This window comes from Esox lucius, chromosome 7 (assembly GCF_011004845.1).
Source record: "Esox lucius isolate fEsoLuc1 chromosome 7, fEsoLuc1.pri, whole genome shotgun sequence".
NCBI lineage: Eukaryota > Metazoa > Chordata > Actinopteri > Esociformes > Esocidae > Esox > Esox lucius.
Window position 1 is genome coordinate 24,709,096 of NC_047575.1, and position 26,344 is coordinate 24,735,439.

Below are 26,344 nucleotides of genomic sequence, written 5' to 3' on the forward strand. Positions count from 1 at the left end.
GCCAGAGGATCAGACTGATACGTTGCTACATTCTGTAAGATATTGAGCTTCTCTAAGCGGAGCGGGCCTTCCCCGCGGCAGTGCTCTTGGATTAATCCGTCCGGTGTGGAGAGCGGGAAGAGCTCCGGACCAGAACAGCATGGGGAACCAGGGGGGGAGACTGGAGGAACCCGAATCAGGTCTGCTACCTTATCGTATTATATCATAAGTCAGCATAGCTCTCTTTACTCACCACTACTCTCTCCATCACTGAGCCTATCTACTGTCGCTATTTTCATTCAGGTCTTCAGGTTCCCTCTATCTGTCTCCTCTTCTATCTGTTCCTCTGTGTGTGAGAAGGAGAGAGCCAGATAAAACCAAGCGTAACCAAATAGCCTAGTTATAAATGAGCTCATGCCATGTGTTCTTTTTTATGAATATGTTTCTGGACTCCGGACTGTAGCTTTACTTGATGGTGAGGAGGACTCTTGTCTGAACTGTAGCTTTACTTTATGGTGTGGAGGACTCTGTCTGAACTGTAGCTTTACTTGATGGTGAGGAGGACTCTGTCTGGACTGTAGCTGTACTTGATGGTGAGGAGGACTCTGGACTGTAGCTTTACTTGATGGTGAGGAGGACTCTGTCTGAACTGTAGCTTTACTTGATGGTGAGGAGGACTCTTGTCTGAACTGTAGCTTTACTTTATGGTGTGGAGGACTCTGTCTGAACTGTAGCTTTACTTGATGGTGTGGAGGACTCTGTCTGAACTGTAGCTTTACTTTATGGTGAGGAGGACTCTGTCTGGACTGTAGCTTTACTTGATGGTGAGGAGGACTCTGTCTGGACTGTAGCTTTACTTGATGGTGAGGAGGACTCTGTCTGGACTGTAGCTTTACTTGATGGTGAGGAGGACTCTGTCTGGACTGTAGCTTTACTTGATGGTGAGGAGGACTCTGTCTGAACTGTAGCTTTACTTGATGGTGAGGAGGACTCTGGACTGTAGCTTTACTTGATGGTGAGGAGGACTCTGTCTGAACTGTAGCTTTACCTGATGGTCAGGAGGACTCTGTCTGAACTGTAGCTTTACTTGATGGTGAGGAGGACTCTGTCTGAACTGTAGCTTTACCTGATGGTCAGGAGGACTCTGTCTGAACTGTAGCTTTACTTGATGGTGAGGAGGACTCTGTCTGGACTGTAGCTTTACTTGATGGTGAGGAGGACTCTGTCTGAACTGTAGCTTTACTTGATGGTCAGGAGGACTCTGTCTGAACTGTAGCTTTACTTGATGGTGAGGAGGACTCTGTCTGGACTGTAGCTTTACTTGATGGTGAGGAGGACTCTGGACTGTAGCTTTACTTTTTGGCGAGAAGGGCTTTGTCTGGACTGTAGTTTATGGTGAGTTGTTGTCTGTGTTTCTGTGTGTACGCGTGTGCGTGTGTGTGTTGGCGGTCAAGCAAGATGTTTGCTGGTGTGAGTACATTTTGTGTCTATGTGTGTATGTGTGTGTGTTTGTAGTCACTGTGTGTGAGTTTGCTTGTTTGTGTGCACAGTATATATGTGTTTGAGTGTGGGTTTGCATGTAGTCGAAATGTGTGTGCGTGTGTGTGGTTCATGGTGTCTGGACATGAAAAGTGCTGACTGTTTTATCTTCCAGCTTCGTCTCTGTAAGAAGCAGGCAAAGAATCAGCCAAAGAAGATGAAATAGTGGTCCCGTGCAGCCTCTCTCTCTCTCTCACTTTCTCTCTTTCTCTCTTTCTCTCTTGCTCTCACTTTCTCTCTCTCTCTCTCTCGCTCTCTCACTTTCTCTCTCTCTCTCTCACTTTCTCTCTCTCTCTCTCTCACTTTCTCTCTTTCTCTCTCACTTTCTCTCTCTCTCTCTCTCTCACTTTCTCTCTTTCTCTCTCGCTCTCTCACTTTCTCTCTCTCTCTCTCACTTTCTCTTTCTCTCTCGCTCTCTCACTTTCTCTCTCTCTCTCTCTCTCTTTCTGTCTTTCTCTCTACCCCCTCTGCTGCCCTAAGGAAAAACTGCTTAACACATTTCCATTTCAAAGTGTCTTTTAACTTCATTCAGCAGCCTTTATATTCATATTACTCAGAAACTGCTGGTATCTGTTTCACACTCTTTTTCTCATCAACAAATGGCCCTTTCAGGTTGTGTTCTACCTCTGTTCTTACAGCATATCTGCATTATCAGCTCACTGTGGCATTAATGGCATCTATAGTGTAAAAGAAACACTCTGCATGGCACTTTGTGAGCCGATAGTAAGGTGTGTGTTTGTGATGCGCATTATTCTTTGTGCGTGTGTGTGTATGTGGGAGGGCCTCTGCTTGTAGTCAGATCTCGTTCCAACCCAGTCAAAGGGTCTGTTCAGTGTTCCAGTGAGGGCATCCAGTGAAGTCCTTGTATCATTTAAATTGTGGCCAAGCAGTTAATGGAAAAAAGCAAGGACGTCAGGCCACAGCCCACACAGCACACTCCAGCAGTTATCAGCTACAGTAGCAAGTGTTAAGTAATGTCATCCCCGAGCGGTAGTGTGCGTGGCGTGAGATAGCATGCCAGGTTCCGATCGAGGGGTAGGGAGCTGCTGCCTGCCAGCAGGACAGATTAGACTCTCTACTCTACTGCTCACTAACAAATCGCTCAAAAGAGGAGAGCATTGGCTATTTTACATATGGAACGGTCTGTGTTGTAGTTAACATATACAACACTGCAAGGAAGGATAGAGACCCCGCAAAACGTTTTGTCTGTCATGATATTTTTGAATATATGGATACAGATATGGATTTGAACATTATCAGTCAATCAACTGTAGTCAAATTTGACAAAGAACACGGACAATTTACATTTTGCAATCATTCATGCAATTTTTCTTGAAACAAAAATTGCTGTCATAAAGACAACTTACATAGGAGATCAGGAATTAATATTTCTTTTAAATAGGATACATTTACGATTGAAGTTTACCTGACAACAACTGGGTGAAGAAAATAGCTACTTGAACCAATGTACTTTGAACAGATAAGTCGAAGGTGGAGTTGTTTGGCTGCCATGCCATATGTCAAATTCAGTTAAAACAAAACTCTGCCTTTAAACAAAAGAATCCCATACCAAACATTCTCATACCAACCGTAAAGCGTGTTGGCGGGGCATTATGGTTAAGGGCTTCTTTGCTGCCTCAGTGCCTAATTAAGTTGACCATAAATTCCACAGTTTACCAGAGAGTATTTGACTAAAATGTGAGGCCATCATTTAAAAGAGAACAGCCTGTTCCTGTCGATGTAAGAGACTGATGGATGGTTATAAATTATTGAAAAGTATTTTTTGAAATTAGGTTAAATTAATTGTTAATAGTGTTGACATAAACATCAAACTATGAACATGGTTTCTTTGGCAAAGTATAAGCGTTGTCAATGTCTGTTTCACAGAAGTTTTGTTTTTGGTATGAAGAACAGATTTTAATTGGGGTTAAAAAAAACAGTTCAGAAACACACAGCAAGATGAGGTGTCCTCAAACCTTCCAGCTGAAGACATTTACCCTGAAGTGCATCTCATCAGCCCGTCGGTTTGTCTGACAGTATGTGTTTTGTTTTCACTGATTCTGGGGACGTTGTTGAGGTCAGCAGCATCAACAACTCTACTAAGTACAGGGCTATTTTAGATGAAAACCTGGTTGCCTATGCAACTTGATGCATCCTAAGTGCAGAGGAAATGATCTCAAGGATCTGGAGATATTCTGTATGGAGAAATGGTCTAACACCCCTTCCACTGTGTTCTACAGAATTATTTTATTATTTTTTTGGGTTCATTCCCTCTGCCAGAAAGTTAAAACTGGGTCACCGTTAGATATTCCTTTAGGATAAGATCCAACTAATTCCTTCAACTGCATACAGAAATGGTCCACTGACCACAGAATCATGCTTTTGCAATGGCCATCCCAGTGAATACCCTTGCTATGTGTCCTCCCACCTCCTCAGGGATTACAGAAGAAGACGTGTTGCTATTATCTTTGGAAGGAAAGGGTGCACAGTGCTAAATGCACGGGTGTTAATAGTTGTGACACATGCTTTTGAAAACAAAAAACCTATTATTCTTTGAACAATTTTACCTAAATTAAATCTATTTGACATTTTGATTGTTAGATTAAGCTAATTAACAACAATGACTTTGCTTAGGCCTATCTTAATGTCCAATAATACTACACTAACATGATTTGTTTGGTACATTTGACAAATAAACCTTGAAACCTGAAACTTTACCAAGGGTGCCAGTAGTCATTAAGTATTTCCCTCCACATTGGTTGTTGGATTTTGGGTTGACTTCTTAATCATATCCAGTTAAACATCCAGGTTTCATATTATAGTTAGGTCTGGAAATAATTGTACACTGGCACAAGTTTTGTTATTTTGGCTGTTTACCAAAATATATTCAAGTTACGGTTAAATAATGAATTTTGGCTTGAAGTGCAGTCTCAGCTTTAATTTGAAGGTGTTCCCATTCAAATTGGAGGAAGGGTTTAAGAATTACAGTTGTTTAATATGTAGCCCCCTCTTTTTCAAGTGACTCAAAAGCTGTGTCATGGACAGGTGCGGGCTATTCCTTCATTATTTCTTCATCAATTAATCAGTTGAAAGGTCTGGAGTTGATTTCAGGTGATGCATTCACATTTGGAAGCTGTTGCTGTGAACCCACAACATGCAGTCAAAGGAGCTCTCAATGCAAGTGAAACAGGCCAGCCTTAGGCTGCAAAAAAAATCCATCAGAGAGATAGCAGGAACATTAGGAGTAGCCAAATCAACAGTTTGGTACATTCTGAGAAAAAAACAATACACTGGTGAACTCTGCAACAAATAAAGACATGGACGTCCACAGAAGACAACAATGGTGGATGGTCCATGGTAAAGAAAAACCCCTTCACAACATCCAGCCAAGTGAACACTCTCCAGGAGGTAGGCATATCATTATCCAAGTCTACCATAAATAGAGGACTTCAGGAGAGCAAATACAGAGGATTCACCACAAGGTGCAAACCATTCATAAGCCTCAAGAATAGAAAGACCTGGTTTTGCCAAAAAACATCTAAAAAAGCCAGCACAGTTCTGGAACAGCATTCTTTGGACAGATGAAACTAAGATCAACCTGTACCAGAATGAGGGGAAGAAAAAAGTATGGAGAAGGCTGGGGACACCTCATGATCCGAAGCATACCACATTATCTGTAAGACACGGTGGAGGCAGTGTGATGGCATGGGCATGCAGGCTTCCAATAGCACTGGGTCACTAGTGTTTATTGATGATGTGGCGGAATACAGAAGCAGCCGGATGAATTTTGAAGTGTTAGGGATATATTGTCTGATTCAGTCAAATTCAGTTGATTGGACGGCGCTTCACTTTACAAATGGCAAATCCTATACGGTTCATACAATATTTTTGTTCAACCCCTTGAATTAAAGCTGAAAGTCTGCACTTCAGTTGCATCTCAGTTGTTTCATTTCAAATCCATTGTGGTGGCTTACAGAGCCAAAATTATTAAGATTGTGTCAGTGTCCAAATATCTCTGCACCTAACTGTAAATAAAGACAATAAAACATGAACCTGCTTTTCATTTTGGAAAATGTTGGTCTAAATTTGAGTTTACCAAGGCTTCCACTACTGCATGTTTACCAGAAATGGCTTCTGGTAAACTGTTTGCAAAACTTGCAATAATTACTGTTTATATGGTTTGCCACATATATAAATAGAATTGTAAGATGACAATTTGCCAATGAAAGAATAAAACTGGCAAACTTTTTGAAACTATTTTGCCAACAGTTTGCAGATTCAATTATAACAAAAATTTTTGGTTGCTACATGATTAAATATGTGTTATTTGATAGTTTTGATGTCTTTAAGTCTATTCTACAATGTGTAAAATAGTAAAAATAAAGAACCCTTGAATAAGTAGGAGTGTCCAAACTTTTGACTGGTGCTGTACATTATATACATATATTTCATACAGCACATGCACTGGCCAGTATACTCTCATAGAGGTGTGCAATCTTGTCATACTCTTAACTGGCTTTGTCCACCTAGATTTTGTCAGTTTCTCTCCTTCTTCTTTGCAGACCCTCTTAAGCTCTGTCAGATTGAACGGGGGAGCGTCATTGATCGGCACTCTTCAAGTCTCCCCCCAGAATAGGGAGATAAGCGGTGCCTTGTTTTTGCCAGACGTACACCTGGCATTTAGCCTTGGTCTCATCAGACCTGAGAACCTTGCCATGCTGTTTTTATATGCTATGCTGCCCCGTCCACCGCTTTCTGCCTGAAACCACCTATAGCAGTAAACCAAGCTTGAACTAATACAGCTTGTAAATACGATTAAAGGAAACAAATAGCTGCTCTTCAAGCCCCCTCCCTGGCTCATCACAGTCACCTATATCTGCAGTTTTATACTTCTACCTAAATCATTAGACCTTATTACTCATTTATAATAGTCATGTATTATTTTTAAGTGTGAATGTGTTTTTACCCACCCACGCATTCTTTTTCATTTAGTAGTAACTGGAGGTGTGCTGCACATTACTTTTTTAATGGCAGGAATGGCTCTTTTCATTGTACGTCTATTTGCACAACCAATTTTCAAATACATTTGTCATGACCAATTAATCCTTAATACTAATTAAAAAAATACTTTTCCCATAACAATCTTTTAGTTATCAAAATGTGAATACTTTTTTACCCGCAATCTTCTAAATACAGCGTTACATTAAGTACTATAGATGAACATTACACACAAAGTTAAATTTACTCAATGACCAATATCTGTTAACAGTACTCAAAACATGAAGTCTCAAGAAATCTTATGGACGTATGAGTGAGTACCACTTTTTTATTGGAGTTTTACAGATTTTTTGAGTAGTGACTAGTCAATTATGTTAATTATTTACAGTGCATTGTAAATGTATAATAAACTCCCAATGAACTTGCGGTAGGTGGTATCTCAGATAGTGTCTGGGTGTGTTGAATAACTCTGTTCTGACTGTGTAAAGCACAGAAGCGGATATCATTAATACTGTCTGTTTTCTTTGAGAGGAAGGATAAGGAACTGAGGATGAATGTAGTCTGGCCAATAGAGTCAGAGATACTGGAGGCACTGCTGTTATTTATTTACCAATTTCTACATATTGACATATCAAAAACTTTTGCGGTAGTTTTTAATTTCTCGTGACTGATTTTGTCTGTATGCTGCACTTTCCTCATCTTGAGATAATGTGTTTTCAATGTATTTTAGCCACCACTCTCTGCTTTCGGAGAGTCAGTGGTTCAGTGTTTTTTACACTGATTGAGTTGCCCAGTGCTTACTCTCAGCAGATACTCTGTTAATGACCTTATCAGTGAAATATTGTCACTCAACTCAGAACACTGGAAACTATTTCCAGATCTGACTCTATGCAGTCTAGTGCCAGCTGGAGGGAGAATTAAAAAAAAACAGCTTTCGGCGTCTGGTGAGATGTTTTTGTTGAGTAAGATGAGAGGGGGAGTCAGAGAGAGTGAGTTTGAGCATTTCTCTTGTTCAAAAAAGGATAGTGAGCTTGCACAGTCCTGTGGGTTTCTTGCCCATGCAGCATAGCCAGGATGTTTGGAGGTAGTGGTAATGCAGAAAAAGCTGCCAGAATGTTGAGAAAGCAAAGAAGCGTTTGATAATACTTGGGTGTTTTTGTGTGATACCAATGCTGTAATAACAGTGGTGGTCACTGGAACAACATCTCTGTTTGTTGTCTTTGCTCACACTTGGGCATCAGAAGGTTCAGTGAAGAGCGACAGCCTACAGCACACAGTGCTGGAGTGACGTTTTCAGGACACAACAACCAGCCCACAGGAAAAGAATCCTCAATCAAAACAAAACTATATAACCAAACTAATCACAGAGTTCAAACAAGGACTTGGTTTCTCACACTCATCTGGGAATTGCAGTGTCTTTGAGAACATGTATTTTTCTGATAGGGCTGTTCCTGACCTGACACTTTTGACACTATTGGACTAGTGGATCACACTCAGTATGATTATCAGCGATGATACGGTGTGGTGGCATGCGAGCCACGTGTACTCCGGCACTCACCTGCAGATGGGCAGCAACGGGCTGCTGGGTTCTCAGAATGGGAATCTCTGTCAGCAGATTTCTGACAGCTGGGCTACCTTCATACAGTGCGTGCAGGCCAATTGTCTTTTACATTCCTAATTTGACTGGGAGTGATGTGTCTCAGGACATTTACGGTACTGTTTCTGCCCATCCATAAAGCTGACACAGCCAGAGTGTTTACACCGTTATTTTTCACACTATTGTGTCAAACCCAACTGTGCTTTATGGAGTTAATGGAGTTTCTTTATACAACACCTTCAAAGTTATAGGAGATTGGGAAACTGTGTAATATTGTGTTTTTACTCATAATAGGACATATACATGAAGTACCTAAACACGTAATAGGCTTTGATAGATCATAATCAGGCAAAGTACAGCAGAGTGATGACCACTAAGTGATTTCTGAAACACATACTTTCCAGTGATTTTCATTCTCAGCATATCATGTTGATTTTGACAACTGAAAAGCGAGAGCTGAACTATCAAGCTCTCCGTTCATTTTGACATGGATATCTGGGTCTGCTGACATTTCTGTGATTTCTTTGTGATCCACTGTTTCTGGTGGATACTCACTAGACATAGGCACAACCTGGCGAGTATTAGACCCAGTCAGATCAGGACCTGGTGAGCATTAGACCCAGTCAGATCAGGTCCTGGTGAGCATTAGACCCAGTCAGATCAGGTCCTGGTGAGCATTAGACCCAATCAGATCAGGTCCTGGTGAGCATTAGACCCAGTCAGATCAGGTCCTGGTGAGCATTAGACCCAGTCAGATCAGGTCCTGGTGAGCATTAGACCCAATCAGATCAGGACCTGGTGAGCATTAGACCCAATCAGATCAGGACCTGGTGAGCATTAGACCCAATCAGATCAGGACCTGGTGAGCATTCGACCCAGTCAGATCAGGACCTGGTGAGCATTAGACCCAGTCAGATCAGGACCTGGTGAGCATTAGACCCAATCAGATCAGGACCTGGTGAGCATTAGACCCAGTCAGATCAGGACCTGGTGAGCATTAGACCCAGTCAGATCAGGACCTGGTGAGCATTAGACCCAGTCAGATCAGGACCTGGTGAGCATTAGACCCAATCAGATCAGGACCTGGTGAGCATTAGACCCAGTCAGATCAGGACCTGGTGAGCATTAGACCCAGTCAGATCAGGACCTGGTGAGCATTAGACCCAATCAGATCAGGACCTGGTGAGCATTAGACCCAGTCAGATCAGGACCTGGTGAGCATTAGACCCAATCAGATCAGGACCTGGTGAGCATTAGACCCAGTCAGATCAGGACCTGGTGAGCATTAGACCCAATCAGATCAGGACCTGGTGAGCATTAGACCCAGTCAGATCAGGACCTGGTGAGCATTAGCAAAACACCAAAGAATGTGTATTGAAAGGAATCTGCAGTCACAGCACTATTTGGCTGCATAGAGATTCTCATCGGGGACAAATGTCCGAATTCAGGAAACTGACAAAACAAATAAGTCTCCTTCCGTGTGAGTGTCTGTACCCAGAGGAAGTAGCCACACCTGGATTCAAAAGCCTTGTTTTTTCACCACCATGGCAATAAGCAGGGAACAGTCAGTACTGTAAACATTGGGCTATTTCATCTTCTGTATTTGCAAAGCAAGGTGTGTCCTGTTTAAATGTCCTGTTAGAGGGTGATGAAACATGGGCTCATACCCAGTACACGCTACATAGACCTCCAATCAACTGCAGTAAGACTGTCTGTGAGGAGTTATCTGAAGCATGGAAAGAACTTGGCACAACACAGTTACTGATGGGTCTGTCTATAAAACATTGAAAATTCAACAAACTTTTGGCTAAAAAAACAATGGCCTTATCTGTCCTTTATGCATAAATCTCTTTTAGATTGTCACCTTAATCACTTTAAACATGGCAAAAATTGTAATACAAATAATAATACTATTTATACCATGTTTAAAGTGGTTTAAGGCCCTGCTTTATCACCCAAACCTGGGCAATGCTGGCTAATTGCACTGCCTTCTTCAGCATCCCTAGCCTACAACCTTCAGTATTAAGAGATGTCAAAAGATGTTACATATTCTGGGGAATATTAGTTTATAATGAATCAATTTAAAATGCCCACAATATATATTTGGATTAAACTGACTTTAATCACTTAGATGGTGAAATACAGGAAATATCAGTTTGAAAACTGAAATATATTATTTTCAGTGAAATACAAAACGATTGCGTATTTTACGGAATGGTTAACAACCTTACACCTGAGCTCAATTTGAATCACATTTAGCCAAAACAGCAACTAAAGGACAATACTTTAAAAAGTTTGAGTGTTTTTGAGTTCAACCAAATGTTTTCTTCTAATGTTTTGTTGTAAAACATACAAATTCACATATTTTTGACATTCATAACACTTTGTATTAACTTTATTTATTTAAAGTGCTAATATTTAGAAATCTCACCAAGGGCGCAGGCATGACAAACATTTGACCTGTACATTGTCTTTCCTTTTTGTTAAAAAGTTAAAGTTTTGATTTTGCATGCAAATGTTATGCCCGTAGCACTGAATCTCCCACATGATACTGTATATCCATGGGAAAGCCCTTCCACAGTTAACAGTGAAGACTTGCCCGTGTTGCTGTTCTTCTCATACAAAAGAGATTGTGAAAGCTAAGGTTCTGCTTCCCAGCAGTATTTGATGAATGATGTCCCACCTGCTGATGTTATACCCATCCACTCCCATAATGACTTGGACACAGGAACACCTGAGTACGGCCTATTTCACCTTTGCTCGCAGTAAATGTTCTTGTGAATACCCCTATTTCCTGCTGGGTTTTTGTTCAGGTGATTTTTCTGGTTGGTTCTGGCAAAGTAAAGAATAGCAATTCCCCTTTATTTGTGTAATCAGCAAATACGTTTTGTATTTGCTGTGTACAAACCATGTGAGTCAGCTTTTTGATTCCCTACCTCCAGTAACTCTATTCCCTCCACTCCCCACTGAGAGATTTACAGTCCCCATTTAGGCCAGCCAAAAGCCATCCATTCTGCCCTCCCTCACAGCCAATGTCGTGACAGCTTCCATTGAGTCTTGGTTTTGCTGCACTGTCCCAACATAGAATATGGGCTTCACAGCCAGACATGCTTAAACACACTCCTTACTTCCATTCTTTCAGCAAATTGGTTCTCATAAAAATTGTCAGATGGGCAGCCTGTCAAACTCTTTTAACGGCTTCAATGTTTTCCATCTAATAATATACAGTTAAAACCAACTGAGAAAGAGCTCATTTACATTGGTGCCCTTTATTACAACAGTAAAACATATACAAAATGCAGATTTAAAACATTTGAAAACACATTAAGAATAGCAAACACAATTTCCATGTAAAATGGTAATTCAACAATTGTTTAAACTGCATTATGGGGACAGTCACCTTTAACTCAGGGTTGTCCTGTAGAATGTTCCAACATACGACAACCCTGTTTCCCAAGCAGTTGTGATTCTGTGTAAAATGTAAAGAAAAACAGAATGCAATGATGTGTAAATCATTTAAACTCTATATTGAATGGAAATCAATGGATATCAAATGGATATCAAATGTTGAAACAGACATTTTATTGTTTCTTGAAAAATATATGCCCAATTTGTATTTGATGCCAGCAACACATTTAAAAAAAGTTGGGACAAAGGCAACAAAAGACTTGAAGTCACAACTAAAAAGTCACAACTAAAATATTGGTGGTGGAATATCACACTAATATCACAACTAATTAGGTTCATTGTCTACAGGTCAGTAACATGATTGGGTATTGAAAGATCATTCCAGAGAGGATGGGTCTGTCAGAAGTGAAGATGGGGAGAGGTTCACCATTCTGTGAAAAACCGCACAGACAAATAGTGCAACAATTTAAGAATACAATTTCTGAATGTAAAATTGCAAAGAGTTTGGGGATCTCATCCACGGTACATAATATCATTAAAAGATTCAGAGTATCTTGAGAAATCTTTTTATGCAAGGGACAAAGGCAAAAATCTATATTGGATGGCCGTGGTCTGCATTAAAAACATACGATTCTGTAGTGGAAATCACTGCATGAGCCCGGGAACACTTCCAAAAACCATTGTCTCTAAACACAGTCTGTTGCTGCATCCACAAATGCAAGTTGAAACTCTACCATGCAAAGAAGAAACCATATATAAACAAAATCCAGAAATGCTTCCACCTTTTCTGGGCCCGAGCTCACATAAGATAGACTGAGGTGAAGTAGTAAACTATACTGTGGTCTGACAAATCAAAATCTGGAATTATTTTTGGAAATCATAAAGAGGAGAAGGACCATCTGGCTTCTTTTCAGCGTATAGTTCAAAAGTCAGCCTCCATGATGGTATTGGGTTGCATTTGTGCACATGGCATGGGTGATTTGCACATCTGTGAAGGCTCCATTAATGCTGAACAATATATACAGGTTTTGGAGCAACATATGCCGCCATCCAGACAACATCTTTTTCAGGGACGGCTTTGCTTATTTCAGCAAGACAATGCTAAACCACATTCTGCACGTATTACAACAGCATGGCTCCGTAGTAAAAGTGTCTGGGCTCTAAATTGGTTTGCCTGCAGTCCAGACCTGTCACCCATTGAAAACATTTGCCGCATTATGAAACGAAAAATTACGAAAAATGAGACCCTAAACTGTAAGGCAACTGAAATCCTATATTAAGCAAGAATGGGAATACATTTCACTTTCAGAACTACATCAGTTGGTCTCCTCCATTCCCAAATGCTTACAAGAACATGTTAAAAGAACAGGTGATGCAACACAGTGGTAAACATGCCCCAGTTCCAACAATTTTTTATTAATTAATTTTCCCAAAAACAATAACATTTCTCTGTTTCAACATTTGATATGTTGTCTTTGTACTGTTTTCAATTCAGTATAGGCATAAATGATTTGCACATAATTCTGTTTTTATTTGGATACAGATTTGTAGGTAATCAAGGTTTTACCCATCTTGGTATGAGGCCGAGGTATCTCTAGTGCTAGACAGTCCTGTGACTGTTTTTGATAGGTGCTATTTCTCCAGTTTGATATGACAAGTATTGGCAATCGAAATCATATTTTAGCTCCATTTGGCCTGTGTTTGCGACTAGTGTCAATATCAATATCCGTCAATATCAATGTCTCAACGTAACCAATAGCAAAATGTTATAAGTTGATTTAAATGGATCCAAACTACTTTTTCATAAAAGAGGACTGCATAATGTAATGGGAGACAGATATTTGAATTACAGTAGCACTGAGATGAGCTTTCTTTGATTACCTTAGAGGAGCTAGTTTTTAGTCACTGTCCCAAAGCCACTTTAAAAGTTGTGAGAGGACCCATGCCCCCAAATGATTTGGGTGAATCTCCTTGTTTTAAAAATATATGTTGTTTATCTAGAATGTATTGAAATTGTATACAAATGCTACACCTGAAAAGAAAACAAGCACTTGCCGCATTTACAAAGGTGGAGGGAACGTTCAGAAATGGACTGGTCGTTGTGAGGGGCTTTTGAAACGGTTTTCTGCGCATTAAGTAATTGAATCCCTGTGGACCACTGCATTCTCCACATCCCTGTGTTGATGGAGGATTGATGATTGGTAATATCATGTGTTCTTGCACCAGGATAACAGAGATTGTCAGAACCAGTGACCATAACATTTCTCACAATTGAGCTCCCAATAACCGTAGCCGACCCAGTTCCCCTAAGAGTTGATGAAGACCTGCGAGGAACAGCCACCAAAGAGGAAATCAGGGCAGGAGCTGACGTAGCTGGCACATCTGGTTCCAATGAAGCAAAGCTGTTTGATGTTGGTTCTGAATTCCCATTTCAGGAGGGTGTGAAGGAGGAGACCATTGTCTTTTACTTCCACGATGGATAGCTACATGCTTCCATGTCTGGTCTGCCCTATCCAAGGGAGGAACATCATGCTAGCCCCCCAAGGGAGAGGCCCACCAGTTTTCAACTCTCGGGGGGATCCTGTCAGTGGGTAATCCCTGTGGGAAAGCCACGTGGCGAGCCCCCTATCCGCACAGTGTTCATCTTTATCCCGAAACCGGGCAAAGTACACAAAGTCAATAACGTTCAAAAAGTCCACTGTCCAATGAGTCCATCATCACTTGGTAAAAATGCAGACTCTAACACTTGGTGTTATTCGTTTAATACAGTAGTGGTTTGAGACGTGGACCTGCAAACAATACGTCTCACGTTCGAATCTCGTCACAGTTAAAACAAATGATGCATTAGGATTTTTTCTGGATAGACAAATACTTCGCTGTCTACCTTCAGTAACTACGTTATAGTAAGCCTGAACTAAAACTGTTTATGGTTAAATTGCGATTATTTCTGGTGGATTTTCAAAGTACGCATCCGTGCATGCTTTTTGAGTAAAAGAGTAGGGGTTTCCACGATTCTCTCGTCTTTTCACTATATTGATAGTTATTGTATCAATGTCATTCACAAATGAAAGAAAAACAAAGGTTTTTGTGCCATGAAATGACATAGCTTTGGCAGTGTAAAGTTAATCTTCAGTCTCACTAGAAATTGCTCAATTCTTATGACTATTCCACGTAGTGAGTTAGTAGATACTAGTAAGCCTATTACTGGCTAATAAGCTGTTAAAATGGCCAGTGGCCACTGTATACACTTTGCACCATATCTTATAGTACTGAACATGTATGCAAATAGTGTCTTATACACTCATACACTGCCATCAGTGATGCCAGCTTTTACTGTAATAGCTGTTTTAATTTATTTGTAAGCTGGCCCTTGTTTCTTTCTGTTTTTGGGGCCAGCTGTTTTGCCATAACCTTCTCACAATAGATTTGGAGCAGTGACAACCGATGGTCTCAGTTAACAAATTCTTTAGACTTCAGTAATCCACCACATCCCTGCTAGAACATGTACTGAACAGTTTACTGTGGGCTACTTGGGGGCTCGTGGGCTTCGGAGGAGCATTGTGATTGGAGTACTCGCCCCCCCCTCCTTCTCGCTGATCTTGCGGGAGGTACTGTCATGTCCTGGTTCGGCGGGCTTGCCATGCCAGTGAGACCCAACCCCTTCTTTCCCTCAGTTAGAGGGTGGACACCTATTTGTTGTCATTACCCTCACCTGTGTTCCTGATCAACATCCTTATTTTAGTTCTTAATTTCCTAGTTAGGGTTAGGGTCTTTGTTTTCATCCAGTGTAAGGTTATTCTGTTATAGTGATTTAGTTTCTGTTTATGTTACATCTTACTTATTTTATTAAAAGTCCATTGTTCTCCAGCACGTGTCCGGCCTCATCCCTGCAACGTTAAAACTGCAGTACCTGTAGCTTTTGAACCTTTTTTTCTATAGTACTTTAATGTTTTAAGTTTTTCTGGTTATTTGATTCTACAAAAGTTAGCTGTTCGGCCCATGTTCTATCAAGGATGTGGTGGATTACTGCTGAAGCAGAAGACTGGAGATTTTGTTAACTGAGCTGATTGGTTGTGGGAAGGTTATGGCACTGATAATAATCCCTCCACAGACACAATGGCAGCATTTCAGATTTGAAGGAATAAAGATATCATCACACAGAACCGGGGATGAGTTTGTAGGGTTTTAGGATCAAATACTGGACCTTTCCCAAGTGCAGATAATAAATCCAGATAAATCCCCAATGAAATAATTTCCTAAGCTCAAAAGTCTGGAGAGCTCCAAAGCCAGACGGAATCTAAACCCTGAACTTGTGTACACCACTTGACAAAGCATTACAGTATGTACTACTGCTGTTGCATACCCTCCATGGTGTTGGTAATAGTCCGTGAATCTACACCATTTACCTGATTTATACCAGTCCCCAATCCCAGGAAAATGCAATTACAACACCTGTCACACTGCACAAATCAGATTCCTCTGCATTAGCGTGCCTCGTAAGTGGTGTACTGTGTAGACTACGGAAATGGGCGGCTTATTAAAATCCTGCATTAATAGCGAGGGCCTGTTTCTGCTAGGCTTTGTCCCAGTTCCAAAGTAGATACACAAAATATATATCTGGTGTCATTGTAGAGCATTCTGGGCTCTTAATCAGATATATGATCTGCTGCGCCTCTGTCAAATGTGTTGTACACCCTCCTCCACCCCATCATGATGTCATGTCCTTAATCTGACCCTATGACAGTCAGCACAGCCATCCGCCCCCCCGTCTCCGACTGCATTGGCCATTCCATCCTGGCTGACGGGCCGTCCTGGCTGACCATTCATTTTGTTTTGTCACAGTAGTGACGCACTTGGAAACTCCACTGTAAGTCTCTCTTCCGCACCAGCAAGTGGAGTGGAATGCCTGCGTGATGAGCCCAAGGCCTGAGAGATAAGCTGTAGTTTGCCTACTCACTCCCATCCTGTCCTGTCTTGCTGCTTGGTGCCACCTTGCCAACTTTCTGTGTCGATTTGGCAAGACCTCATAAACAGATCTGGGACTACCAAGCTTTGTCCTGTTCAGTTGCTGCCTGGACAACAGGAAACCCGAGAAAGAAAGGCTAGTGTTGTTTCTGTCTGACTGGTCGTCACTCCCCCCCCCACATCCACCTGACTGGAAAATATTAGACTGAACTTCCAGGAACTCTGTATGCATGTTTACGCGTATGCACATGTATGTATGTTTCATTGTGTGTTCATGGGTACATGTTGGGGGTGTTTGTGTCTAGTGGGGAAATGACATGGGGGAGATTCTTTCCCTGTCATAGGTAATTCATTCCTTCCTGTTTTCAGTGAGACGATTGGCTGTGTCACTGTCATCTAAGGGGCCAATGTTGGTTTTGGCACTGGACCGGCCTTGGCCACTAATCTGTTTCAGATCTAATTCTGTCTCTCTGTCCTGTATGCCCATGGCTGGAAATAAAATTTGGGCTGGGTCAGAGGCTGCCTTTCTGTCCAGAATGCACCCTGTTGCCTCTTGGCTGTGCCCAGAAGGCTCTGAGACACACAACCGCTAGCGTGCTGTGATTTAAAACCTTATCTTCATTGGAAGCCTATTTACACTAAAACAATTTTTGTAAAATCAACTTAATTTAAATAAAATTTGCATAATATGTCAGTGCAATTTTCAGTTCACTCTAGCAATGACACATCTGTGCTGCGCCATAAGGGGAAACACGTGCTCAGTGCTTTGTCCAGAACACCGACCTGGAAGGCATATAAACACACTGACAGTGTGGTTCACCTGGTTACTAACATGGTGCTGCTCTCTGTTGAAGTGCTGTTGCTGGTGATAGCAGAATTGTTTCTGTGCCATTGTGAGATGTTTGAGGTTGTTTCCCAATGATGTTTCCCGGTGACACCGTTTCAACACGACAACACACCACACTGCTACCACTATGCTAAACCTTTTGTGGTCAACACTGGTCAATACTCTGGAATGCAGTGTTGTTGTTATTTTTGCCAAACATAACAGGACCCATGTTGACCAGAGTTGATTTTATTCTTGAATCAACACTAGAAGTGAACACTAGTCAACACTGGCCTATTTGGTGTGCATTATTGAGTGTGGAAACATGTTTTTAGTTTTTGGGTTGATTACTTTTTTCTGGCCTGTTGATCTTGGCTTTCAATTTCAGATTCATATGACCACCTGTAATCGAAATACTGTTACTGTGGCTTCCCATCCAAAAACCGTTTCATGGCTTGGCTCTCAGTTGACTATTGTGTAAATGTCTTGACAATAGATGTACTTTCAGCACAAAAACCTGAGTCACAAAATGTTATGTAGCAGCCGTTGTTGTTTTTTTCTTAACATAAACGGGGATTATGACAGAAAGTCTATTGAACTTGGCAGCAGTATTTCTCATTTCTCTCCAAAGCTAGTGTTTTACATTATTTACAATATCAATGAGAACAGTCTCCAAAGGCTGTGGGAGGATTTCAAACCCGGCCCAGAGCTCCCTACAGGGTGCCGATTTAGTTCCTTCAGAGATGCCTGTGTATCAATGGACCAACATCTGAGCCGTACAGCATGGATGACAATGATCAATTAAAACTGAGGGAATGCTGATGTCCCTCTCCCTAAACACTCTCTCTCCTTTCATTTTCCCCCCTCCTCTCTATCTCTCTGAAACACTCTGCCTTCTCCTTCCATCTCAGCCATTCTTCTCATCTCCCTCCCTAAATTCGAAATTCAGTAGCCACTAAAAATGGGAGTCCTCATTGTCTGCCAGGGACTTGGCAAGTCAGACACAGATAACTTTGTAGTCAGGAAGGATTTGTCCCAACTGGGGGATTTAAATAGATTATCTTTGCTATTAATCCACAGCTTGTCTTGTTTGTGCTTTCCTTGGACTTTCTTTTAAATGATGAAACATATGTTGAAACATCACTCAGGATATCTTTGCAATCTATGAATACTCAAGCATGAAAGTGGGCTTTTTGAGAAAAAGAAACATTGTTTCAATAATCAGACTTTCAAATAAGCCGTTCTTTTTCATTGTACCAAATATGTTGGTCTCTGCAAAGAGGAAGAGGCACTAAGGCCTTTTCCTTAATGTTGTCCTTCATATCACATACATTTTTATAATCCAGCTAACGTGGTATCTGTCACTCTGCTGGTTGAAGAGATGCCTCTGCTCTGCTTTGAGATTGGCAGACTGTTAGATGAAAGTGTGATGATTCCCATTGAGGTGTGGCCCGGTCTTGGCTTTGAGGCTGTCTGGCTGACTGCCTCTTACTGACTACTTACCAACCCCTCCTTTTGGACACTGAAGGATTGGCTACAGTGAGAGAACATAAGAGAGGGAAATGCAGCCATTGTAAGGCCTTTTTTATAAGAGATGCGGACAGACCAAATCTCAGAAACCTTGCTTTATTGCAGATACTTTGAGCATTCAATGAGCCTGACGGCCAGGTGGGCGAGTGGGAATTACGCATTTTCAGCCACTCATTGGCTTCACATGGGCTTCACAGCACTAGTCCAGCACACCCCAGCCTTACTTTGAAATACGATGTGAACCCATGTACTACAGTGACTGTTGGAGCCAGCCTTCTCAGTGTTGGATGAACTGCACAGGAACACTTTATGTATTGCCTCGTATGACTCAGATTTTGTCATGACTGTATGTGCAGGGATAAGTCGTAGTGAAATCATGGTAAAAGGGAGGTGAGTGCTCCAAAGAGGAAAGGGAGTTTGTCCATGTGGATTTCATTTAGTTGGACTTGGAAAGAAGAGGGGAATGTTACTGTATGTGGTGGCTGTGAAGAGGTCCAAACTTTAGTCATCTTAATGGAAACAGACTGAGCTTAAACACATCAGCCTCTCTGTCATTATATTTCTTGGTTTGTCACTCTCTCTGTCTTCCCCTAGACTGTACAGTATGTAATGACAATATGTTGCATGTAACCTACTGGCCGTCTTTGCGAGTGTGGGATACTTTTTCCCTGCATCTGTCAGTTTGGTATGTACAGTACATGCACCAGACATCTTCATCAGTCATCCTGTAATGCATTATGAATAGTCTTTTTAATCTAACACAACTGATTTCACTTTTTTATATACTGTACCAGTAGGCTAGGTTTTCAAATCTTAAAATCAACATTGGGGACGTGTTCGCAACTGTCTCTCAATCTAGAATTTGGTTGTTTAATGAAAAGATATTGAGAAACACTGCTTAAACATGAAGGGAACTCTTTTTCGGGTCTCGATAGAGGGAATAGATTTAAGGTCAAAATCCTGTACATGTGTAATTTGTTGAGAACAAAATGACGTAATAACGGTCAATGGAAACCAAAATCACCAACCAACTGAGGGCTGTATTCAAACTCACATCGAAAATCAAAGTAAACAAATGAAATCACAGGCTGTTCCATCATGCGTGAATTACACATGATGTGACTCAGTAGTGGGTTTGGCCCCCACGTGCCTGTATGCACTCCGGACAATGTCTGGGCATGCTCCCGATAGTCTCCAGGGGGATCTCCTCCCAGACCTAGATCAGGGCATCAGTGAGCTCCTGGACAGCCTGTGGTGCTACTTGGCGGCGTCGGATGCACTGATACATAACGTCCCTGAGGTTCTCCATTGGTTACATGCACACCAGTAGCCCACTGGAAGTCATATTGTAGGGCTCTGGCAGTGCTCCTCTTGTTCCTTCTCGCACAATGGAGCAGATACCAGTCCTGCTGCTGGGTTGATTACCTTCTACAGCCCTGTTCAGCTCTCCTTGTATAACGGCCCGACTCCTGGTATCTCCTCCATGCTTTTGAGACGGTACTGGGAGACACAGCAAACCTTCCTGTGACGGCACGTATGGATGTGTCATCCTGGAGGAGCTGACAACCTGTACAACCTGAATGGGCTGCAGGTACCGTCTAATGCAACCAGTAGTGACAAGGACACAAGCAATACGCTGACGAAGAATCAGTCAGGATGGATAAGGAGAGAGCAATTGTCTGTGGCCACCACCTGCAAAACCATTCCCTTTTTGGGGGTTGTCTTGTTGTTGCCTCTCCCGTCTACCTGTTGTCACTTTCATTTGCACCAAAACACGATATTGATTCACAATCTTATGCTTCCTAACTGGACAGATTGATATCTCTGAAGTTTAATTGACTTCGGGTTATACTGTGATGATTACTTGTCCGCTTAAATCTTTTTGAGCAGTGTATAATATATTTTTTTTTAATATATTATCTTCCATGTAACAGTATACCCTTTAGAGGTTATATGTCTCTATTGGAGGAATTTATATGTCTGTATTGGAGGTATCTATTGTCAAAATGCACAGTTAGGTAAGTAATTAGACTTTTTTAGAGGCACCCTGGGATCTTGGCAATGTAGAGGCTAATCCATTGGGAAATTTAATTGTGTTTACTTGACCTGATAGAGAAGAAATGTGAAGTTGAATAATGGAATGTGAATGACTTTGGTTGCTCTCCCACATGCTGAGTAGTTACGTTTTTATTTTGTAGCAGAATTTGACTGAATGCCAAACCACACTCTCTGTCCGGAGTCACTTTGTGTGCCAAGAAGTGTGCTGTAGTTTATTTTACAGTTTTTGATGTTTCATGTTTTGCGGGAACAATTTGGCATTTTAATGTGATCTTTTGGCAAATGAATGTTTTATGGTGTTGCCATTGTTCTCTATGAGAATGTTTATTGTGTATGTTAAAATGAATCACAATTAATTATATAAAATTTTTTCACAGTCAATGTCAACATAGAGTTAGGACTCAGGTCTGTAATCCTTCTAATATTATTATTTTAACTACTGAATTCCAAAATGTTCCAGTTAAATTGCATGTCCAATCCGTGGTTTAAAAAGTAGTTTTATATGTCAGATAGAGCCATTAATAGAAATATATTTCAGTATTCATTCTGTGAAGTGTTTTTGGTGTTTAGTAAACTCTACGAATGGTTTTGAGACAACTTGTGTCTGAGGTTATAGAACTTCATTGTCTTTTCCAACATACAGCATTAATCTTGCTTTCTATTTTCAGAACATGTAAATCTTGTTCCCATTTCATTCTATTAACATCTGTGTCCACAGGCTAATGCTGTGAGATAAACATATACCCTTAGATATATACCTTTTGTTCACTATTATTCAGTAAGAAATCAGCATAAGATGTTTTGGGCGGGTTCCACAAGAGAGCCTGGCTTAAATGTAACCATGTCTGACTTGAAAAACCGTTAACAAATGGGTAGATGGTACGCAGAAGTAATCTGATACTTGTTTGAAAGAACATATGTGTATGCACGGTGCCCTACAGAAATAGGGTTTCATTTATCATTTAATGTGTTTGGAATTTTGTTCAAATATCCATGTGTCCAAATTAAAAAAAAAGAAAGACAATTATCCCGGGGGTGTACTTAATTTCTGGGGATCTGAAGAGTTAGAGTGGTCTCAAATCCCTTGCAGTGTGTTCCCTTACTTCATCAGACGTTATAGGAGACGAATCAGATCTGTTGTCTTGGCATCGAGATGGTGCACAAAAGACTAATTGCAGGGGTGGAAATAATTGTAGCACAAATGTTTTTGAATAATCATATCATATATTACAGTTGATTCATGAAACTAAAATGAAATATTTTTTGTTCATGTTTACCTGGGGTGCCATACATTCTGGTGGGCAACGTGTTTGTGTATATATACACAGTATTTATTCACCATATAGAAGTATCAGACTCTTGTCTCTGTGTTCTCGTCCTCCACGTTTCCCTCCTTTTAATCCACAAGCCCCATTCTGTGAATGCTAAACCACGCTGCGCCCCTGAGATTGTCTCGGCCGGCTTGGCAGGCACAGTGAGCCTGTACAATGAGATGATAGTCCCTGCAAAGTGGCCATCAATGGAGAACTGTTTAAAGAACCCAGAGGGGTGAAGGATTTCCATTCCAAATGAGCTGAGACTGTGAGTGTGTGTTTGTTTATAGGTGTGGATGTGATCTATCGTGCCAATGTATCTGGAATGTTTCTTTGTGTGTGTGTGTGTGTGTGCGTCCATGTGTGTGCATTTGTATGTGGGGTTACAGCCTGCTCCCTCTTCTAGGCCAGGCTGTGCAGTAGTCTGTGCCCTCCAGGGTAGATGGCAGCCAGTCTGGTGTGTCACCAACACAGCGCTCTCTTTGTGTCTGTCCACTGACGGGGCTGCTTTGTTCTGGAACGTTCCACATGCCCGGCTATTGTCATCCGTGGTAACAAGAACTCCCCTGTGTCTGTGTTGCTGTTTGCTGATTATTTGAAAACAAACAATAAAAGCCTTTCAGATGGTTTCCTGCTCACGCGGGGGATGAATCAGTAAAACGTATTTGTATTTGAGAGAGAGAAAGTTCTGGAAAGCCAGCTGGGCCCTTTTGACCCACTGAAATGCTGAAGTCTGCCCTGTGTTTCAATGGCCACAGTTACACAGACACAGTGCCAACCTGCCAGCCTGTTAGGCACGAAAACAAAAAAGGGATAGTTGACAAATTAACTGATCACCACATTATCACTTCATCAGAAAATAGTTTCAAATGTTCCAAGCATTAAAAGGCATTACCAATTAGCAGCGAGAAAAACTGAATGTGTGTTTTGATGATTTCTTTCAGGTGTCCAGTCAGGTTCCAAGAAGTCCGGTATCCCTGCCCCCAGGGAGATCCCTCCCGCCATGAGCAGAGACCGCGTGTCACTGAGGGACCAGCTAAAGACCTCCACAACCAAGAAAATGGTTGCCTGTGCCAGCACCTCTAGCTTGGCCACCCTGGCAGCCAAGCATCAGCGAGGCTCCACCGCCACCGCAAAGCCCAGGGTGGATGCTGAGAGCTCGGATAGAGGCTTTCTGGAGGGCCAGGTTAAGGAGTTGCTGGCTGAGGCCAAAGCCAAGGAGTTAGAGATCAGCAAGCTGAGGATGGAGCTGCAGCGCTGTCGAGGGAAAGTCTTGTCCCCCTCACCCCACAACACCCCTTCTACCTCACCCGAGGGTGCGCTTGAGCATGGCCAAGGCCCACCCCAGCAGGCAACTGACGCCCAGGCCCTGGTGGGGGAGCTGAGGGAGAAGAACAGGAAGTTCCAGAGGGAGCTAGCAGCTCTGAGAGAGGAGAACCAGGACCTGAAAGAGAAGCTTCTCTCCCTTGAGGCTTTGCCTGTCTCTCCTCTTTCCAGCAACACTACCGCCACAACCACCACCAGCCCATCCAAGCCTTTTGTCAACGGCCTCCCCTCAGACAACAACACCAGTTCCCCAGCCAAGTCGCTCACGCCTAGCCCGCTCAAAACCTCCGCATCCTCTGGCAGTGACATCACCAAGGGCTCTCCCTCGCCTGACTCCTCAGAGTTTGAGAAGCTCCCATCCCGGTCTGACTCCATTGGCAGCGGTGGCAAAGGGGTGGGGAAGGGTCTGGGTCGCGAAGCCTCGGTGGAGAGCCTGACGGAGCAGATCCAGAAGATGGAGGAGAGTCACCACAGCACGTCCGAGGAGCTGCAGGCTACACTACAAGAGCTGGCCGACCAGCAGCAGGTGGTCCAGGAGCTGACGGCTGAGAACGAGCGCCTAGCCGAGGAGAAGGGCCTCCTGCAGGCATCGCTGCAACAGCAGAGGGAGAGGGTGGAGCTGCTGGCCCAGAAGAACGAGACACTGGCCGGGAGGCTGCAGGAGCAGGCCCAGGCCCACAGCGGGAACGAGGGCCGGGCGGCCGACCTGGAGCAGCGCTACGCTGACCTGGTGGAGAGCTCTCGCTTCGAGAGGGAGAAGCTGGTGGGTATCCAGCAGCAACTGACGGGAAGCCTCAGGGCCCTTGAGCAAGAGCACCAGGAGGCCCAGGGACTGGTGAGGTCCCTCACGGAGGAGAGGGACGGCCTACAGGGACGACTGGACCGAGAGGCAAAGGCCAGGGGGGAGACGTCACGGGCGGCTGAGGAACATAGGGCTGCAGCGGACGCCCTGAGGTTGGAAAATGGACGGCTGAAGGCCCAGGTGGACACTGAGAGACAGAAGGTTGGGGAGCTGAAGGCCATGCAGAGTGCTGGGGACAGCACAGAGCTGCAACAGCTGCTGAAAGCAGCCCACACTGAGAGAGACAGACTGGAGGGGGAGGTAACGGAGCTACGGCACGAGCTGCTACAAGCCCTGACTAACACTGAAAATGCCCAAGGACTGCTGTCCAAGGTGGGTGTGACACCAAGCCATATATATATTACAGAAACATTATTACTCCCCAAAGTGGGTGGGTTGGCAAGCCATGTAGAATAGAATAGAAATGGTATGGGTTTTTTGGATTTTTGGTGCCCGAAGGTTGATTGGCTGAAAGACATGGTATATGTGACCTTATAAGTGTGTGACAAAAATTACTACTTAATGATGTTTCTAACTGGTTTATAACAGCAGTAAAGCACCTTGGGGTTTTGTGGTATATGGCCAACATCCTGTGGCTGAGGGTAGTGTCCAGACATCATGCCTAACAACAACTGCGGTACAGTATATTCACCATGTACCACATTTACCTTAGTTCTTAATTTTATCTGTATATATAGTAAACTGTCTATTATAATAGAAAACATTGAATATCTGGGCAGTTCCAGACACTGCAGCAAAATTCAGTAAACTAGCAGTCTTAAGGGACAAATGGTCAGTTGTCTAGAAGGTTAGAGGGGTGTCATGGCTTTGGTGCTTTCCAGAACTTCAGAAGAATTTGAATTGACAGGATATAATAGTGAGTGGGATGCATGCTGGTGTGTTCATTAAGAATAGCTTATTTCAACACAACCCTGAGATATCAGACGACAGTTATACACAATACCCCATCTGTCATGATGAATCCAGTATAGTGTGGCGAATGATGGCTTGTTTTTGTGGTTGCAATTTTTCCTCACCACTACTCCAGCATAATGAGCACATCCTGTGTCCTGTGACATGGTTTCACTGTGGGTAGGATCACAGAGCCTGAGTGTGCCGTGTTTTATCCCCTCCACAACGCCAGACACTTCGGCAGCCAGGGATGTGTGTGTTTTATGTCCTAAGTTTGAACATGGGGTGTGTCCTGTCAGCTGCCTGGCGTTGATGTCTCAACTAAGAAACTGTTCAGACTTGTACCCATTCTGGAGTGGCTTTCAAATGCTATTTATTATCTTTCATATGCATTGGCACCATTTGAGTGAAATACTACAATTGTTCTGATTTGTACAGTTCAAGATATTAACGTCTGATTCAGCTTCATGCTACAACGGTTTGAGGGCGAGAGCGATAAATAAAGTCACACTAACTACTTGATGCCAGAGGGGCAAATGCAAGTACAAATGGCAATTCTGACAGTCAAGCAAGTTGGAGGTGTAAGGTAGTCTGTGCAGCTGAAATGCAGGTATAGCAGCAGGGAGGTTTCGCAGGTAGACGTACATGTAACATCAGAAAAAAAGAAAAGCAAGTGCAATGGCATTGGCTATTCTAAATGTGCAGTGCAGGCAAATTGAAGGTGCAAGGTGGCATGTGCTACTGAAATGCAGGGAGAGCAGCAGTGAGGTTCCCGAGGTAGACAGGTAGTACAAGGGAGTAGTGCAACAAGGTCGCTGAGAGGCAGGGTGTGCCATTTCGGGGTTAAAACAAAAATGAAAAATGTTGGAAAGGTTTGGGACCAAATGGTACAGCGGTCTGAGTCACTGACATGCAGTGCGGCATGCCCCAATCAGGAGTTTGAATCTTGATCACAGCATAGCGACCGTGCCGGGGCTCTTGTATAGAAGGCGGTGCAATTTTGCTTCTCTGGGTGGTAGGGATGTCAGATGGGATTCTCTTTCCTTGTCCTG

General features: G+C 42.6%; 1 long non-coding RNA gene across 2 annotated transcripts in view; it reads left to right on the plus strand.

The window, feature by feature from the left end:
* The window catches only part of specc1, a 109,388-nt gene that overhangs the window by 30,506 nt on the left and 52,538 nt on the right, over nucleotides 1–26,344 (plus strand). For both annotated transcript variants that reach the window (XR_002196966.2, XR_002196965.2), the window contains exon 4: nucleotides 23,158–24,713. This is a non-coding gene — a long non-coding RNA (sperm antigen with calponin homology and coiled-coil domains 1). The remainder of the gene's footprint in view (nucleotides 1–23,157; nucleotides 24,714–26,344) is intronic.